At 45.1% G+C, this 19432-nt stretch overlaps 1 non-coding gene across 1 annotated transcript; it reads right to left on the reverse strand.

Annotated features, from left to right (window-relative positions):
• Positions 1–1025: 1025 nt before the first annotated feature.
• On the reverse strand, positions 1026–1097 carry TRNAA-AGC. Its single transcript has one exon. It is a non-coding gene; the product is annotated as a tRNA-Ala (tRNA).
• Between the last annotated feature and the right edge of the window lie 18335 nt (positions 1098–19432).

The raw sequence follows: 19432 nt of genomic DNA on the forward strand, positions 1-19432 counted from the left end.
AATCCACCTGCCAATGCAGGAGACACAGGAGACTCCGGTTTGATCCCTGGGTTAGGAATATCCCCTGGAGGAGGAAGGTGGCAATCCACTCCCATATTCTTGCCCAGGAAATTCCATGGATGGAGGAGTCACAAAGAGTGTCAGACACGACAGAAGACGCATGTACCAAATACGTGGAATAAGCAAAATGACTATGATATCAAATTCAACTCAATGTTTTGGTCAGAAACAAGTTGAAACCATCAAGATGTTGACTTAAAAAATTAATTCAGAGCTGGATTTAAAATAAACAGCCTGTTTCACAACGAAGAGAGCTGATATTCTGGGAACAGTAGTAGGATGTCGAATTAGATGCAGATGAGACACTCATCTAATATGCAAGGATATTCCCCCAGGAGCAAAAGGGAAGGTGAAGCAACAGGCTCTTTCAACCCATTGTGTCTTTGAAAGCAGCCCTAGCACAGGAATCATTTCTACATTACAAAGGCTTTTGTCTTCTGGAAATAATGGCCAGAAAAGACAGACAGGAGTTAAGTATTTGCATTAGTAAAGCCAAAAAGTATTATAAACCAAGAAAATTATGACAGAAAGAACATCCCTCAATTCCTTTACAGCTGCTAAGATACCAGCCTGGCTGATTGCCATACTCTGCAGGGCAATAAAGTTTAATAAAAATAATCACCACCACCACCACCAATACTTGAGTGCTTTCTCAACAAACTCTATGATTGTTAGTCCATTCTATAGATGAAGAGTTTCAGGCAAAGAGAAACTGAGTAACTTGGCCAAAGTCACAGAGTGGCCAAGTAGTCTTATGCTTAGATCCTTAGTCATGTTCAACTCTTTGGGATCCATGGACTGTAGTCCACCAGGCTCCTCTGTCTGTGGGGACTCTCCAGGCAAGAATACTGGAGTGGGTTGCCATGCCCTCTTCCAGGGGATCTTCCCGACCCAGGGATCAAACCCAGGTCTTCCGCATTGCAAGTGGATTCTTTACCATCTTAGCCATCAGGGAAGCCTGAAGATGGCAGTACTGGGGATTGAACCCAGGGTCTCATGCATGCTAAGCATGTGCTCTACCACTGAGCTATACCACCAGGTCTAGGCAAGTGGTCTTGAGCACAGTTAGATCTTGGTTTGGACACTCCTAGTAGGTTGCCCCTATGTCCTGGTTTCCTGAGATAATCCAGGTCTAGGACAGTCATCCCAGTATAATTATGAAAAGGGTTCCCTTCCATGCTCTTAAAAGAGCTCTAGTGTGGTTGATAAATATGATCAGCCCACTTTCAGGGCCTAGTGGGAGGGTACATAGGGTTTGGGATTGTGCGATGTCTAAGAAATGATTTCTCTCGTTGGACAACCTGAGTGAGTATGGGCCTTTGGGAAGTAATAGTGACCCTTAAACCCCACAGAGCACTTAAGAGAATCTTCCTGGCCCATCTTCTGGCTTCCCTGTTTCACCCTGGCCTCCCTCTTTTGCCAGACAAAGATTGGAGTGAATGCCCATAGATTGTTTACTGGGGGAGTCCCATCTGTTGAATAAAGACCCAAATCAAAATCCTTGTCCCCCTCTCTGTGTGTCTGTCCACATGGTATTCCCCAGACAATGAGAGTATCAGATTCTGGTTTCAGGAGAACAAAAGTCAGTTAAGCAGCTGTATTTCCCAGAGGACTGAGGAATATCTTTCCTTGACAATTAAGTTGGCATGTCCTGTAAGGGAGGGATTAGCTACTTCGGAGAAGTAGTAACGGGATATGGGTCTTTGACATCTTATTCCCCCAGTGAGCCTGGGGAGGGCTGATGCATATGAGGAAGCTTGGGGAAAACTATGGAGTCCCAAAGGTGCAACTTCTTCCCCTCACGGCAGTCCCAAACAACACATGACCCCTTTGAATGTTAGCTGTGGGCAAGTCTGAAGTATTTTCCCACCATAAGGCTATTGACTCACTCCCTTCCCTGAACCTGGGAGGAGCTGGGGTGGGAGAGAGGACAGAATCCCAAGACACAGGTCATGCTGGAGCCTCAGGCTCACCAAGCCACCTGCAGCCTAGGCAGCTCTGGGGTTGGGGGGCAAAGAGGAAGGGTCACCTGGGCACTTTAGGTTTACTGACTGTTGTCCTCTCCATGTTCAGTCCTTGGGCTGGCTTCCTGTTCTGAGGTTTCAGGATATGACCTCCTGCCACTCTATCTGAGCTGACTCACCTCAGATGCTAAGGGATTTTCTGCATTTCCCTCCAAATGTACTGAAAGTGTCCCTCATTGGATAGATACACAGAAGACACCCAGGCCCCAGCCCAGTGTTTATGCCTCATGTCTGCAGAGCTGAGAATGCAGGCTTCTCTCCTGCAACCATGAGCAAGTTACTTTATTTCTCCCAACCCCTTAATTTCTCCCAGTCTCAACTTTACAGGGTTACCATGAGCACTAAATGAGATGAATTTCTCAACACAGAAAGTAAGCAGTCACTACATGGTAGTTATTATTATCATCCTGCCTTTAAAATTTCCAAGGGAACACTGTGGTTTTCTACCCTATGTGGACCTACTTGGATTAACATCACATCTATTAGACATAAAAAGGCCAAACTTGGGGCACATATCTATCCAGGGAACCTGAACATTCTGAGAATTTGATCACATTTTCATACCTCAGTTTCATCACTTGTAAAATAGAAATAATAGTAGTGCTTAATCTCAAAGTTATTTTTAATACTAGATGAGATTATTCAAATAGAATATGTAAAATTTCATGTGACACATACCAAGCAAATAAATGATAGCTAATAATAACAAAAATTTCATGTTACAAGAAGATTTTAACAATCCAAAGACTCTTAAATTCCAGAAGGAAAACACCTTAGAATCTAGTCCTACCTTGTATCCAAATTTCTTTGAACTTGTGAATTTTTTAACTGCTTTTGGACATGGGGGCTTCCCTGGTAGCTCAGTGGTAAAGAATCTGTTTGCAATGCAGGAGACCCAGGTTTGATCACTGGGTTGGGAAGATCCCCTGGAGAAGGGAATGCCAACCCACTCCAGTATTCTTGCCTGGAGAATTCCATAGACAGAGGAGCCTGGCAGGCTATAGTCCATGGGTCACAAAGAGTCAGACATGACCGAGCAACTTATCACTTTGGACACTGGGTGCCCTTGAAAAGTTGACGAATACTCTATTTCTTTTTCCCTCAAAGAAAGGCACAACCTTGTAAACAGCTTCAGAGGATTCTTGTATTCCTCTGAAGTTATCCTTATGGTGTCTTGGACCCTGTATAAATCCTGCCTTAGGTCATCCCAGATAGGGCCTCCAGAGGCTGCTTGAATGTTTTTAGTAACAGGAGCCTCACAACTCATAAAGCAGCTCACTCTATGTTGGAAAAATCCGAGTCAGCTAAAAAGTTTTAAAAGTCATCCTTAAATCAGAAACCTAAATGAGGCTTCCTAAGGTCCCCCTGTAGAGCAACACAGAGGAAGCACAATACCTTTTTCAGGTGCCAACACCTGATGTTTTTGGAAGGCAGTGACACATGTGACCCTCTCCAGGCAAAAGCTGCCTGTCCACTCAGTCATTCCAGACGATGGCTTCTGGGCCCTTAGCCATCCAGGACACCCCCACTCCCCAAACCATCTCCTACACAGAGGTGGCTCATTTCCTTTGTCAGGACATCAGATTTCTATTAAGCCCTGTTAACTGTGCTAGTGACCCCTTCACATCCATTAAGCAGGCACTTAAATGGTCCCCAAGGCCTCTTCATACAGGAGCAGAGTGTCAGGCCACACAGACCCACATTCCATCCTTGGGTTTGGGCAACTGATCTTTTGAACCCAAGCCCACCACTCTACATCTGTCCCAACTAATTAAGTCTTACCAATTTCTTCCCTAGCACTCCAAACCTTCAAGCACAGTCTGGCTCACATTCTATCACCCAGTATGTTCATTCTGCCTCTTGGCTTTGACATATACAAGATAAGAAAATCAATGAGACCTGCATATCCTTCTGTCTGAAGCTCGGGACAAGGTGCCTTACACACATTCTCACTCACTCTTCACACCAACTCTATGAAATAGGTATTGACGTCTATAGTATCATCCCTACTTTACAAACAAGAAACGTCTGATAGAGACTCCATCACCTGCCTAAAATCATCCACTTACCAACTAGCCAACCCAGGATTTCAACCCAGGCCTGTCTGATCACACTGTCACGCTACACCCTCAGCATGTCCACACTGAATGGTGTTTTTCTACATATGTCCATCTCCCCAACTGGGCTGTGGGATCTCTGACAATAGTGAATAGGTTTTGTCTCTGAATTCCCAGCCCCCAGCAAGTGCCTGGCACAGAGCAGGTATTTTATGACTAGTGGGGGAGGGAAGACAAGGAAGGGGTCGCTGTGGCCACTGGGGGCTAGTGTGTGAGAAAACGCTTCTTAGAGTGGAGCCCTAAAGTTCAGGTCCTTCTTTTCGAGCCTCTATTCTACCCTGCGGGCCGCCAGGTTATAAGGTCTGTCCGAACGACCAGAAAGTTCTGGGTCCCTAGCCCACAGGACCATGCTGGCCCTAAGACTGTAACATTCACTCACCCGAGTTACGGGGAAGCAGATGGGAAGCAGCGGCCCTGTGTCCTCCCATGCCCTTGTCCACCCCTGTGCCCGGCAGTGGGCACCTGCAGCGTGCCCCCCACTCTCCATCACACAGCTGGCCTCCTCAAGGCAGCAGGCTGTGCACTGGGAGGGAGAAGGTTCAGGAAGCCTCTGGTTTGAGATCTCTCACTACTCTTGAGAGGATAGCCAAATTCCTGACCGACTCAGACATTTTCATAAAACACATTCTTAAGTGAACTCACAGAATTTTGTACTGAGGAGTCTGGCTAAAGAGAGGAAGCTTAACAGAAAAGAACCAACCACCACCACTGGAGCCAAACTACCATCTAGGTTTTGAGCCCGTTCCATCCATAGGTCCGTCCACTCTGTACTGCTTTTCCACGCTCCCGCATGGTATATAACCCCCACTAGGCTTGTTCCTTTTCTTACAAACTGCAAGGCCTCAATTTTTCTGAAACCCATCAAGCAGGAGTTCCACTGAACATATCTCTGAGCGTTCAGTTCAGTCATTCAGCCATGTCCGACTCTTTGTGACCCCATGGACTGCAGCACAGTCAGGCTTCCCTGTCCATCACCAGCTCCCAGAGCTTGCACTAACTCTCCGCGGGTTAAGAGATCTAAAGAAAGACCCAAGGAAGGCGGTCTGGGTCCAGCTGCCGCCTGAAGGCGAAAGATCGAAAGTGCCATCTGGTGGTTACTTCACAACTTGCATGCTGTTTACCTTAGCACTTCCTCAGTAACAATATCCCACTCTTGAAGCCCCTTCCCTAACCTGTAAAGCCTGAGGGGTTACATATTATGATACTCACCCTCACCTAAATGGGTAAATTGATGAGAAGTCAATGAAGAAATATTTACTTTTAAAAGTGCATCCACTTTGGGCTTCCCAGATGACTCAGTGGTAAAGAACCCGCCTGCAAAGGCAGGAGACTCAGGTTTGATCTCTGGGTCAGGAAGATCCCCTGGAGGAGGAAACAGCAACCCACTTCAGCATACTTTCTGGGATAATCCCATAGACAGAGGAGCCTGGCGAGCTACAGTCCATGGGGTCTCAAAGAGCCTACAGGACTGAGCACTAATGCATAGGCATACCCTCACCTTACTCCAGGCAGAGAAGGCAGTGGCACCCCACTCCAGTACTCTTGCCTGGAAAATCCCATGGACAGAGGAGCCTGGTAGGCTGCAGTCCATGGGGTCCTGAAGAGTCGGACACGACTTCACTTTCACTTTCACTTTTCACTTTCATGCATTGGAGAAGGAAATGGCAACCCACTCCAGTGTTCTTGCCTGGAGAATCCCAGGGACGGGGGAGCCTGATGGGCTGCTGTCTATGGGGTCGCACAGAGTCGGACACGACTGAAGTGACTTAGCAGCAGCACCTTACCCCAGGAGTCCACGAGCACACTGATTGGCTGAGACATAAACACATGACCTAGGAAAGCCAATCAGGGACTTCACAAGATTTGCTGGGTGGAAGATGGAGAAAGGCTTCTCTTCTGGTTGATCACAAGTCAAAAGGGTGTGGTTTCTCAGGACTAGATGTCATCTCTGGGATCCTCTGAAGAAAATCTGTCCAGAAGCACAGCCAACACACAGAAGGATTTAAAGCAGAGAAATGGAAGGACAAAACTATGGCCACATGGGTTAGCCCCTGGATCCAACTTTGCCTAAAGTTGTACCAGCCCTTCTTTCCTGATTACAAGAGCCAGCTTATTCTGGTTTTGTATAAATGTATAAATTAATTTATACATTAATCTAGTTAGAGTCAATTCTCTGTCATGTTTATGAAGGGACATAACACACTAATAAAGGCAGAAAGGGGGAAAAAAATCCAAGGTCTAGTTGCATAAAATAGATAACGGCTACATTAATTGTTATAAGCAATAAGCCTTTTAAAAACAAATAACTATGCATAATAGCTCTACTGAATAAAAAAAACTGAAATAATTACATATCATAAAAATTTTAAAGCCATGGATTTTCAACCTAGCTAAAATGAGAAGTTAAATGGAAGCAAGACATCCATCAAAAAGATCAAAAAGAATTGCTTAGGACAATATACATTTTCTGAGTATTTTGTATTGTTAAATTTCTCTTTGTAGCCTATGTGGCCAAATGGAAACATCCTCTGGAAATGCTGAATAAGCTCTGTAAACCAATAATCTCATTCCTAGGATTCTGTCTTAAGAATTCCATTCAAGGAAATCAATACTTGCATGGAGATGTTCACTGCAACTTTATTTACTATAGGTGAAAATAAAGAACTAAAAATGAAAGCAAACTCAAAAGGTTAGGATACAATTGAGAACGCTATGGTACATTAATTTCACTAAATACGTGTAGACAGGCAAGCCATTCATATGCTGACTACAGAAACATTTACTCAAACATTCGTTGAAGACCAACAATAATTTATTCAATTCTTATTATGGGCTATGCATTAGCCATGTTTGTTTGTCATTGTTGTTTGGTTGTTAAGTTGTGTTTGACTCTTTGCAAACCCGTGGACTGTAATCTGCCAGGCTCCTCTCTCCATGGGATCCCCCAGAGAATACTGGCAACCCACTCCAGTATTCTTGCCTGGGGAATCTTCCCCATCCAGGGATCAAACTCAAGTCTTCTGCTTGCCAGGCAGATTCTCTACCACTGCACACCTGGGAAGCCCTATACATACTTCATATAATTTAATCCTAAAACAATTTAAACTGTTAGGAACTGTTTTGCAAACTCTTTTAAAGGTGAGCAATCTAAGGCTTGGCTTCCCCTGAGACTCTGTGGTAAAGAATCTGCCTGCCAATGCAGGAGACTTGAGTTCAGTCCCTGGGTCAGAAGATCCTCTGGAGAAGGAAATGGCAACCCACCCCAGTATTCTTGCCTGGAAATCCCATGGACAGAGGAACCTGACGGGCTACAAACTGGGGGCTGCAAAGAGTCAGATGTGACTGAACGTACACACATTCCAGTCAGGGACATGGTCCCTTATCCCTGTGGGTACCAGGAAGATAAACAGGAGACATCATGGACTCCTATTCAGTCAAAGCAGAAAATATAGAGCTGGGAATGGTCTGAGGAGCTTCGAAAGTCAGACAGAGTATCTGTGCCATAAAGCCTAGAATGGGGAGAACAACAGTACTCTATAAATGGTTACCATTATTACATCTTTCAGTTCAATTCAATTCAGTCACTCAGTCATGTCCAACTCTTTGCAACCACATGGACTGCAGCACACCAGGCCTCCCTGTCCATCACCAACTCCATGAGTTTACTCAAACTCATGTACATTGAGTCGCTGATGCCATCCAACCATCTCATCCTCTGTCCTCCCTTTCTCCTCCTGCCTTCAATCTTTCCCAGCATCAAGGTCTTTTCAAATGAGTCAGTTCTTCGCATCAGGTGGCCAAAGTATTAAGAGTTTCAGCTTCAGCATCAGTCCTTCCAACGAATATTCAGGACTGATTTCCTTTAGGATGGACTGGTTGGATCTCCTTGCAGTCCAAGGGACTCTCAAGGGTCTTCTCCAACACCACAGTTCAAAAGCATCAATTCTTCGGTGCTCAGCTTTCTTTATAGTCCAGCTCTTACATCCATACATGACTACTGGAAAAACCATAGTTTTGACTAGACAAACCTTTGTTGGCAAAGTAATGTCTCTGCTTTTTAATATGCTGTCTAGGTTGGCCATAACTTTTCTTCCAAGGAGGAAGCATCTTTTAATTTCATGGCTGCAGTCACCATCTATAGTGATTTTAGAGTCAAAGAAAATAAAGTCTCTCACTGTTTCCACTGTTTCCCCATCTACGTCTCATGAAGTGATGGGACCAGATGCCATGATCTTAGTTTTATGAATGCTGAGCTTTAAAACAACTTTTTCACTCTCCTCCTTCACTTTCATTAAGAGGCTCTTCTTCGCTTTCTGCCATAAGGGTGTTGTCATCTGCATATCTGAGGTTATTGATATTTCTCCCAGCAATCTTGATTCCAGCTGTGCTTCATCCAGCCCAGTGTTTCTCATCTTGTACTTTGCATATAAATTAAACAAGCAGGGTGACAATATACAGCCTTGATGTACTCCTTTCCCGATTTGGAACCAGTCCGCCATTCCATGTCCAGTTCTAACTGTTGCTTCCTGACCTGCATACAGGTTTCTCAAGAGGCAGGTCAGCTGGTCTGGTACTCCCATTTCTTTAACAATTTTCCACAGTTTGTTGTGGTCCACACAATCAAAGGCTTTGGCATAATCGATAAAGCAGAAGTAGATATTTTTCTGGAACTCTCTTGCTTTTTCAGTGATCCAATGGATGTTGACAATTTGATCTCTGGTTCCTCTGCCTTTTCTAAATCTAGCTTGAACATCTGGAAGTTCACAGTTCACGTACTATTAAAGCCTGGCTTGGAGAATTTTGAGCATTACTTTACTAGTGTGTGAGATGAGTGCAATTGTGTGGTAGTTTGAACATTCTTTGGCATTGCCTTTCTTTGGGATTGGAATGAAAACTGACCTTTTCCAGTCCTGTGGCCACTGCTGAGTTTTCCAAATTTGCTGGCATATTGAGTGCAGCACTTTCATAGCATCATCTTTTAGGATTTGAAAAAACTCAGCTGGAATTCCATCACCTCCACTAGCTTTGTTCGTAGTGATGCTTCCTAAGGCCCACTTGACTTCACATTCCAGTTGTCTGGCTCTAGGATGGTGATGACACCATCATAATTATCTGGTTCATGAAGATCTTTTTTGTACAGTTCTTCTGTGTATTCTTGCCACCTTCTGTTAGGTCCATACCATTTCTGTCCTTTATTGTGCCCATCTTTGCATGAAATGTCCCTTGGTATCTCTAATTTTCTTGAAGAGATTGCTAGTCTTTCCCATTCTGTTGTTTTCCTCTCTTTCTTTGCATTGATCACTGAGGAAGGCTTTCTTATTTCTCCTTGCTATTCTTTGGAACTCTGCATTAAAATGAGTATATCTTTCCTTTTCTCCTTTGCCTTTCACTTCTCTTCTGTTCACAGCTATTTGTAAGGCCTCCTCAGATAGCCATTTTGCCTTTTTTCATTTCTTTTTCTTGGGGATGGTCTTGATCCCTGCCTCCTGTACAATGTTATGAACCTCTGTCCATAGTTCCTCAGGCACTCTGTCTATCAGATTTAATCCCTTAAATCTATTTGTCACTTCCCCTGTATAATCGTAAAGGATTTCATTTAGGTCATACCTGAATGGTCTAGTGGTTTTCCCTACTTTCTTCCATTTAAGTCTGAATTTGGCAATAAGGAGCTCATGATCTGAGCCACAGTCAGCTCCTGGTCTTGTTTTTGCTGACTGTATAGAGCCTCTCCATCTTTGGCTGCAAAGAATATAATCAATCTGATTTCATGGCTCCATGAACTATACCGTCCATGGAATTCTCCAGGCCAGAATACTGGAGAGGGTAGCCTTTCCCTTCTCCAGGGTATCTTCCCAACCCAGAGATCAAACCCAGATCTCCCACATTGCAGGTGGATATTTTACCACCTGAGCCACAAGGGAAGCCGATTACCTCCTTACCCTGAGCCAACACTATCTACAGTTATCTCAGCTTACCCTAACAGCAGGCCTTCAATCCAGGAATTTTCATCCCATTTTACAAATTAGGACCTCCAGCAAGTAAAGATGACACAACCACTTTTTTTTTTAAAGTGGTTACAAAACTAAATAGCAACCCACTCTCTCTAATCCACAACTCATGGCCTCTCTGGAGCCCACCACACTCCACACCCACCACACTCCACAGCTAAGTCTATGGCACATTTCCAAACCCAGGAGATGGAGAAAGACTGGGGTGGTGTACCCCACATGGCTCTGTAGTGTGGGGTCCAAGATTCCGAATGGCAGCAGCATAGCTGGTGGGAGACAGCAGCCCAGCTCCCCACTAATTGTCCCCCTTTGTGGTGTTCAGTTAAGGACTCAGAAGAAACCAATCTTTGTATCTTTTCATGGTTAAAATTCTACATGGAACAGAAACCTCAAAGCAGCCACCAAGCCAGTCTTTGTTGGGTTTCTAGGCAGTAAGGATGCTGCCTCTCAACACTTAGTGCTCAGAGAGAAAGCGCCTCGGTTATTCAAAGGGAAACTCAACAAGAGCCTTTTTCTCCAAGTTCTTGCAATTTTGGACTCACTTTTAATCCCCGGAAGAAACATTGGATCCCTTTTCTCCTCCACATCACTACATTATTCCTGCGAGTTCAGAAATGGTCGGTGGAAGATTTTCATGAGTTGGGCGGTCCCCATTTTCTACCCCCATTCTGGTAGAATCGGCATGGTTTTCAGAATCTTGAAACCTTCATTTTTGAAAAAGCTAAATATATTCAAGGAAAAAAATAGAGATAGATATAGATTGTTAAATACATGTTTCTAAATACAAAGAAATACATGCATTGTATCAGGTTGGCCAAAAATTTCATTCAAGTATCTCTCTATAACATCTTAACGGAAAAACCCAAATGAACTTTTTAGTCAATCCAATAGTTTCACAAACAAGCCTTAACTGCATTCCTCCAAAATAAGGTGTCAGGCAGGTTTCTGAAGAAGGCACTCAATGGAAGCTTTGATTTAATTTACTTGTCCTAAAATAGCATATTTATCCTGAAAGAAAAGCCAAGGCAGTTTTAGACTCCTGGGTTCTCTAAATACCCTCTCCCAGGTAGGAAAGTGGCTCTTTCCATCTCCACAAAGACTGAACAGCTTCTAAGGGCAAAGACTTCATGCATTTTCCGGGTTCCCAATTCCTCTCTGGGCCAGTCATCATCATCAAAACCATCCCTTCCACAGCAGCTAAAATGTGAGGGTTTCCACCTGAGGATTCTGCTTCCTGGAGAAGAGGAAAGCTTATCGCCACCCTGCAGATGTGAACCTGGAGCTTGGAGACTGTAAAGAACCGTGCAATCAGCAAGTGACAAAGCTGGAGCTGAGCCCACACTGTCAGACTCCAGCCCGAGTTCTTTCTAACTCAGTCTCCTACCACCCTGCCCCTCTCCAAACCCTGTGCTCAGCAGAGAAGATCTACAGACCCATAGGATAGATTGTGGTGCAAAAACATGGGAGATTTTGCTTCTTCTCTTCAAGAGGCTTCTTTCTCACTGAACCATTCAAACAGGCTGTTCCCAAATAAATGTCCTCTGACCTCTCTCCCCAAAGTAGTGCTTCAACTCTCTCTCCTTTATCACTTCCACCAGCCAACCAATTGCACACAAAAGCCCTGCTCAAGGATCCTGGGATCCTTGCAGTGGTTCAGCCATTCGAGAGAAGAGTTTACATAACAGTATCATCAAAAACTCCCATTCTTGTTTGAAAAAGAATAGATACATGTGTATGTATAAGTGAATCACTTTGCTGTACACCTAAAACTAACATAACACTGTAAATCAACTATACCTCAATATAAACTAAAAAAAAATTTTTAAGCCCACTTATGGTATCCTACAAAATATCTGATCAGCACTCCCTAAGTGGATGATCACTGAAATGGGGCAATTAAAAATGTAATTGACCAGGACCCTATGGGCCTTGGGCTTCCAAGGTGGCTCAGCAGTAAACAATTCATCTGCCAGTGCAGGAGATGTGGGTTTGATCCCTGGCCTGGAAAGATCCCCTGGAGTAGGAAATGGCAACCCACTCCAGGATTCTTACCCAGGAAATTCCATTGACAGAGGAGCCTAGTGGGCTACAGTCCATAGGGTCACAAAGAGTAGGACACAACTGAGCAATTGAGCACACAGGAAGCTATGGGGCTTCCTTGGGACAGATCCTTCCCCCCATATCCTCTGCTTTAGTTCTTCTCTGAAGTATCTAAGTAGTCATATCTGATGCCCATCTCCAGAGCTGTAGTACAGATGCTAAAACTCCCACCAAATGGATTAAATTAACTATTTGAGGACCATGAGTACATAGCCCCGAGACCTGAGTGCATGAGTTAATTACATACCCTGGACTCCTCTCCCTCACATTGGCTTTAAAAATGCTTCTTGGACTTCCCTCACGCTCCAGTAGTTAAGAATCCACCTGCCAATGAAGGAGACATGGGTTCTATCTCTACTCCAGGAAGATTCCACATGCTATGGGGCACCTAAGCCCAAGCTCTGCAACTACTGAGCCCATGCTCTAGAGCCCACAGTTCAGTTCAGTCATTCAGTCGTGTCTGACTCTTTTCAACCACACAGACTGCAGCACACCAGGCTTCCCTGTCCATTACCAACTCCCAGAGCTTGCTCAAACTCGTATTCATCCAGTCGGTGATGCCATTCAACCATCTCGTCCTCTGTCGTCCCCTTCTCCTCCTGCCTTCAATCTTTCCCAGCATCAAGGTCTTTTTTAATGAGTCAGTTCTTCACATCAGGTGGCCAAAGTATTGGAGTTTCAGCTTCAGCATCAGTCCTTCCAATGAATATTCAGGACTGATTTCCTTTAGGATGGACTGGTTGGATCTCCCTGCAGTCCAAGGGACTCTCAAGAGTCTTCTCCAACACCACAGTTCAAAAGCATCAATTCTTCAGTGCTCAGCTTTGTTTATGGTCCAACTCTCACATCCACACATGACTACTGGAAAAACCATAGCATAGATGGACTTTTGTCAGCAAAGTAATGTCGCTGCTTTTTAATATGCTGTTTAGGTTGGTCATAGCTTTTCTTCCAAGGAGGAAGTGTCTTTTAATTTCATGGCTGCACTCACCATCTGCAGTGATTTTGGAGCCCAAGAAAATAAAGTCTGTTCCATGCAAAAGTACATGTGTATATTTCCAGAAGAGCCCCCAAGGAACTGGTAATAATGGCTACCTCCAGAGAAGGATGTTGGACACTTGGGGCCAACAGACAGAGACTTTCTTTCCATTAGAAAACTTTTCATTAGAAAACTTCATTAGAGACTTTCTTTCCCTTTCATATTGTTTGACTTTAATTCCTCTGCATATATATTATATTTTTTAAAGGAGCGAGTTTTTTAAAACAATAATGCTTTATATATTTGGTTTTCTAGAACTCTATTTTGGGGGACAGTAAATGGCTGCCATAGTCCATGGTTTCAGGGAGCACCAACTGCTAAGGAGAGATGCCTCCTGGAATAATGCAGTGCAGCAACCTATTGGGGACAATACTAAAGTCCCCTCGATACAGGATAGGATGTACATCAGGGAAAGACGTGGACTTGGAGTTGGGCTCTGCCCCAGGCTGGCTCTGGGAACCTGAAATGTCTCTGAGCTTCACAGCCCTGGACTGTGATGGGATAAAAACATCACTAACTTATTAGAGCAGAAAGCGGCTTGTCTGGGTGCCAAGAAGGGAATTTCCTTCAAGGCAGAGACACTGGAATCCCTTTGAAGGAACTGTGGAGCTGCCCTCTGGGCGCTTTTCCTTGCAAGTCCTTTACACCCACCTCCACACTTCCCAGTCTGGAAAAGCCTTCCAAGAGGGCGCAGATGCCTTTCGGAGGTGGACAAAGAGCACCACCTTGTGGTTGCTCAGACAACTCCCTGGAGGTGGCAAAGGCTTTCTAAGTGATCCCAAGGCTGGCAAATGCTCCACAGACTTCATTCACAAATTCATCCAGCACTTTTCACACCTTCACCTCCTCCTTCCTCACTCCTTTTCATCACTATGCCTACAGAAGAAAAGTCATCCTGCAAAAATTAGGCCAGGTCCCACCCAGGACCTGGTTGCTATTGTTGTTCAGTCGCTCAGTCGTGTCTGACTCTGTGACCCCATGGACTGCAGTACACCAAGCTTCCCTGTCCTTCACCATCTCCTGGAGTTTGCTCAAATTCATGTACATTGAATCGGTGATCCTATCTAACTATCTCATCCTCTTCCACCCTCTTCTTTTGGCTTCAATCTTTCCCACCATCAGGGTCTTTTCCAATGAATTGGCTCTTCTCATCAGATGGCCAAAATACTGGAGCTTCAGCTTCAGCATCAGTCCTTTCAATGAATATTCAGGGTTGATTTCCTTTAGGACTGACTGGTTTAACCCAGGATCATAGTTGCACATCAACTCCTAAAAGCTCCTCTGCTATTCAGGAAGGAGCCCCTTGGAGGCCCTCAGAGAAGGATGCATCCACCCACTGAGGCCCTCAACAAGACAAAATACCAAACAGAATGCTATATCATCTCCGTTCTACATTTAATAAATGAATGTTCTGAACCTCTGCCACAATACTTAATGAAGCTTTTCCACAGGACCCATACAATTTTGGGCAGATTTTAAAAACATTAATTCATACTATAATATGCTGTGATCTAGAAACAAAGATAAATTCAAAGTTGTGTGCTACCTGTCTTCTCTTCAGCCAGTTGCTTGTGATTATAAACAATCTTGGGTAGCCTCTGCAGGGCTTCAGGTCCCCACCAGAGACTGAGGTCTGGTCATGGTGGTGAGAGCACTGAATCCTAGCCACTAGACCAGTGATCAGTGACAAAGGCCTGGTCCTTTGGCCTGGCTAAAAAGAATTTCCACAAAGATGGAAAGTAGTGAAGCAAGTAAAGTACTTATTAGGAGGAAAAAAGAAAAGAGTACGTGTGGATAGAAACAAGAGTGGACTTCAAGGAAGAGTCACTCCCTTGTGGTAGTTTAAATCACCTATCTGGGGCATTTCCTCCAGGTTTCCTTTGTCCAATCATTTTGATTTGGCTGGTTGTGATTTGACGTTTGGCATATCTCAGGATCCTCCCATCAGCCAAGATGGATTCCAGTGAAAAGACCTATGGGTAGTTTAGCATCACTCCCTTTTTGACCTCCAAGGAGCTTTCTAGTCAGTAAGGTCTCCTTGACTTGGAGAATGAGAAATATATCATCTCTTATCTCTTTTCTGGGACGGGCCCAGCCTCCTCTCTCAATTGTCCTGCTATTGATATTTTGTAATTTTTGTCCACAAGGAACAAACCCCTGTTACTCACCCTGGAGGGGCCCATCTACCTCCTGTCTCATAAACTCATTGGGGACAACATTCAAATTCATTGCAGCCCATCTCTAATGGGAGGCTGGACCAAACGACTCCTCTGTGCACTGGCCCCAAGGTCCTCTCTGTGGAGCACTGCCTGAGTAAGAGGCTCTCATGGACCACTGGCACACACAGCTCCAGTTCACTCCCACAACATGTTTGAGAAAGCACATGTGGGAGGCAGAAGGGAGAGGCTGGCCTACAGGGCCCAGATTCCATGTCTGCCACTGAGGGACAAGGGATTGTCCTGGCAAAGTTGGAGCTGGGACGGGCCTGATCCAATGGCCTCCTATCACTAGACAGGAAGAGATGCCCAAAAAGGGGAAGGATCTCAGCTTAAATCCCAATCTGTCCTCAGCTCTCTTCCTGAATATGCTTTCATGGAATCACACTGCCTCTGACTGAGGCTTAGAAAGAGACACCTTTATTGTGCCAGAAAGGTGGAGGGAGGCCATGCCCACCTGAACATACTGGAGCCCATCCCCTGGGAAATGACGTGAACTTCCCCCTGAGTTTGGCATCGTGGTTGTAGGGGCTGAGTTCCAGAAGGCCTCCAACAGATCACCTTGTCCAGACTTCTTATTTCAGACAGGTCGACTGGTGTCACACAGGGAACACAGCCTAGTTATGAGGCCTCGTCAAGGGCCAGGGGGACAGCAATCTAGGAGTACCCTGTGCAACAACAGGAAGTGGCATTCCCTGATCACCGAGGCCCTGGCCCCAGTCTCATCCAGCCCCACAGTGTAGTAAGTTGGATCCCCTAGAGCTGAGGGGGCAGGCTGCAGATAGGAAGACAGGGGCTTTCCCTGACGTCCTCCTGCCCCCACCATAAAACTGGAAGCAATAACTGCTTTTATGTGACCTGGGTGCAGAGAAAATGGTTTCTTACACTAATTTTAACGGAAACTACAAGAAATAAACAAAAGGCACATCTTTCTCTTTTTAAATGAATGTAGAGTCCTTGAAAAATAACACACACATCTTGGTACCCCTTAGTACATGCATCACCAAAAAAAAAAAAAAAATGCTTACTCTGAGCACTAAAAACAAACTCAGCCATTTCTTCTTGGTTCTTTATGCTGGAGGTGCATTTGCTCAACACTCATGCTCTGAGTTTCCATTTAAGTGCTCCCTCCTCCCTGAAGCCTTCCCAGTTCTGCCAGGCAGATTAGAGTGATTCCCTCAAGTCGGGGACACCCACTGATCCTCTGCTCTCCTCCACCGTGGTGCTGGTCACAGCCTGATCTCATTAGATGGTGAGCCCTCCAAGGGCAAAACCTGGGGCCAAGGCTTCTTGGCAATACTTCCAGGGATCAGACTAGCACAAAAACTTCATAGGAGCTCAGTCAATATCTGAAACTAACCAAATGAACAGCTACCTGGACTCATCACTAATTACAGTAAAGCACAAAAAGCTTATGCTTGCAACTTTGTGAATCTCATGGGAATCAGAAAACATGGATGAACAAAGTCTAACAATAATGCTTCAAGGTACAAGTTATTCCACACATATAAAGTTTACAAGTTTCCAATTCAGTGGATAAAAGACCTCCAGGCTGCATGTGGCCCACAGGGCTTACCAGTTCTGGACCCAAGGAGGCAAAGACCCAGTGGGGGAGAAGCAGTGCCAAGCTACAAAGGGATCAGAATTTCATCTCAGTTTTTGTTTGTAAGTTTCCTTTTTAAAACCATCACCCTGAATATGGGATTTATACACTTAATTTAAAATTTAAAAAATAAGAAGATATGAGATGAATGATCTCACTCCCATTCCTCTCACTCTCACCCATTCACTTAGACAGCCACTATGTTAATATTAATAGTCTCCCGTACATGTTCTGGGCTTCCTTGGTGGCTCAGTCAGTAAAGAATCTGCCTGCAATGTAGGAGACCCAGGCTCAACCCCTGGTTTGGGAAGATCCCCTGAAGAAGGAAATGGCAATCCTCTCCAGTATTCTTACCTGGGAAATCCCAAGGACAGAGGACAGAGGAGCCTGACAGGCTATAGTCCATGGGGTTGCAAGAGTCAGACACAACTTAGCAACTAAACCACTACCTTCATATGTGTTCCAGAGTTTCCTTTGGCTCAGATGAGCAAGATGAATATTTATTTTATATCCTCTCTCCTTTTTACATAAACCATGGCATACTGTGCACACTGTTCTACACCTTAGTTTTTGCTATTATTTGCTTTTTCTCTCTTAATACATCTTGGGGACTTTCCCATTTTGGTGCATAAAGAGTTGCTCACCATTTTCTCACTGCTGTGTAGCATTCTGTTATATGTATGCAACATACTTTATTTACCAACCCCCTACTGATGGGCACATGGGACACAACTTTCATATTTCAAACAATATTGCAGAGAAAAGCTTACATCATTTCACAGTTATGCACAAATACTTGCTTGCTCAGGTTTTGCCTCTTTGCTGGAGCCTTTCCGAGCTTCTTGAGCCATTCAAGATCTCTCACTTTTTCCACATCGCCTTTCTATTTTCTGAGATCCTCTGGTGCCCATGAGGAATACAGAGTGGAGAGCCCAACCTCCCAACTCAGCCCTCTCTATTCCGGAGGCAGAGCTGTGCCTTTGAGTTCTCCTGCACTCCCCCCAGCCCTGGACCCACTCCTCTCACCACATCCTCACCCACCAGACCAAGAAACACTTCATCAGGGACGGATCCAAGTGTTCTTGAGTTGTTTTACAGCCATCACCCTTTTCCACCAACAGGTGGCGCTGCTTTCCACCGTTAGACTGCTAAAGGGCTCTACAGAAGCCCTGTCATCTAAGAATAATAAACTCCCTAAGCTGCAGTAGAGCTTTAATAATCGTTTTTCCATCACATGATTATCCACACATCTCTCTACATGATCCTCCCAACAGCCTAAAGCCATGACTACAACTTTCTCTGGTTTCTCCCTTTTCGGTCCTTGTCCACGTCGCAGGTCTGTGCAGTCTGCACTGTTCTCCTGTGCACTGGGAGACAGAATCACTTCGAGGTTATGATCAATAATCAGACTTATGTTCAAAAGTGGATCCCACCGCTGACTTGCTCCACAGCCTGTGGCAACTGACTTCCACTGCCTCCTCTCCGAGATTAGAAGTATTCAGGTGGCGTGAGGATTCAATCAGGTGCGACAAAAGCACAGTGCTAGGCTCCCTGTGAGCAACCAGTTGATGTCAGTTCTTAGTCAGGCTGTGTAGACATACGTTGTTTGTCCACAGTTTGCCCCTCACTCCTGAAGCCTTTCTTAACCTACTCTGGTCTCCATCCGTTCTTCACACAATACAAGCTCATTCCTGCCCCCAAGTCAGCACTCGCTAGGGCTTCTGCCTGGAATGCTCTCCCTGCAGCTCTGTCCATGGCTGGCTCCTTCTCGTCCTTCAAGTCTCAGCTTCCACATCATCTCCGCAGAGATCCCTGCCAACTCAGCTTGAGTATGTTTCTCCTGTTTTTCCCCACAATGGCACCCTGTTCATTTAACCCTTATTATAACTGCCGCAGGGCTTCCCTGGTGGCGTGGTAAAGGACACGCCTGCCAAGCAGGAGATATGGGTTCAATCCCTGGGTTGGGAAGATCCCCTGGAGGAGGAAATGGCAAGTCACTCCAGTATTCTTGCCTGGGAAACCCCATGGACAGAGGAGCCTGGCAGACTACAGCCTGTGGGGTCGCAAAAAGCTGGACACGACTGAGTGACTAACCCACTACCACCACCACAGATGCTGTGATCTTAGATGTTTATTCATTTTTGTGGCTGAGATCTGTTTTCCTGTTAGAAAGTAAATTCCAGAGGGGCAGAAACCCAACTCTGTTGGGTTTCCTTGGGTTTCCCCACGCTCCACACAGTGACCCCCGTGCCTGTGAGGCACTCC

The sequence above is a fragment of the Bubalus bubalis genome, chromosome 9, assembly GCF_019923935.1.
Source record: "Bubalus bubalis isolate 160015118507 breed Murrah chromosome 9, NDDB_SH_1, whole genome shotgun sequence".
NCBI classification, from domain to species: domain Eukaryota; kingdom Metazoa; phylum Chordata; class Mammalia; order Artiodactyla; family Bovidae; genus Bubalus; species Bubalus bubalis.